Genomic DNA, 841 nt, shown 5'->3' with positions numbered 1-841 from the left:
AAAAAAAAAAAAAAAAAAAATTCGAAAGAAACCTCGTGTTCAACGACGAAACTATTTCAAAAGCGTAAACTGCGTGGCTCGTTAATTGCGTTTTGTTCTGTAAGAAAAGTAATGAAGGGGCGGAGTGGGGGAGGGAGCAACTGGTTCACTCGTTAGATTTCGCTCGGTTTTCGTTCTTTCGTATTTGACATCGTTCAGTTTGTTAACAGGGCGCAAATATTCCACCGGATTTAATTGTGGTTAACGGACGGTCGTAGACTGCCTCGACTTCCGGATAAGTAAACTAAATTTGCCATCCTGCAGGTAGAGAAGACAACATCAAAACTACTGTTACTCGGTTTGTGTCTGTTTCCTGTAAATTTCCGTTCACCTCTTTGACCGATATAGACGAAAAATTTCATTTTCCAGTAACAGCTGTTCAAACTAACTTCGACACTAAAGAACAGCACGGCCGATGTCTCGACGCGATTCTTTATTGAGCCGCGACAATAAGATAAAATTTCAAAAGGATTTTTTTATATGGGATTTTATTTTACAGTAAAGGCCTGGAAAAATAATAATAATAATAACAATAATAATAATTTTCTTTTTTCAATTTCAACAATATTGAAATAATGAAATATTTGCGAGTTTGTTTTCAGAAACAATTTCTAAAAAAAAAAAAAAAATTCGGCGGTTTATATTTTTATATAGATTTGGTAAAACACGCAAATTGAAATAGAAAATTGTTATGCGTGTAAAATCATTTCGTAGCGTTTTCGGGATACAATTTAATGCATTCTGAAGAATAAAATAAAAATTGCGAATTTTAAAAATTACGTAAAAAAAAAAACTGGAGAGA

General features: G+C 33.3%; 1 protein-coding gene across 5 annotated transcripts in view; it reads left to right on the top strand.

The window, feature by feature from the left end:
• Nucleotides 1-841, top strand: part of LOC102680502 (lachesin-like) — a 122,807-nt gene that overhangs the window by 107,481 nt on the left and 14,485 nt on the right. The window lies entirely within an intron of this gene.

This window comes from Apis dorsata, unplaced genomic scaffold (genome assembly GCF_000469605.1).
Source record: "Apis dorsata unplaced genomic scaffold, Apis dorsata 1.3 scaffold_77, whole genome shotgun sequence".
NCBI classification, from domain to species: domain Eukaryota; kingdom Metazoa; phylum Arthropoda; class Insecta; order Hymenoptera; family Apidae; genus Apis; species Apis dorsata.
Note: the sequence above shows the minus strand (reverse complement) of the source record. Positions and strands in the feature narration are given on the sequence as shown.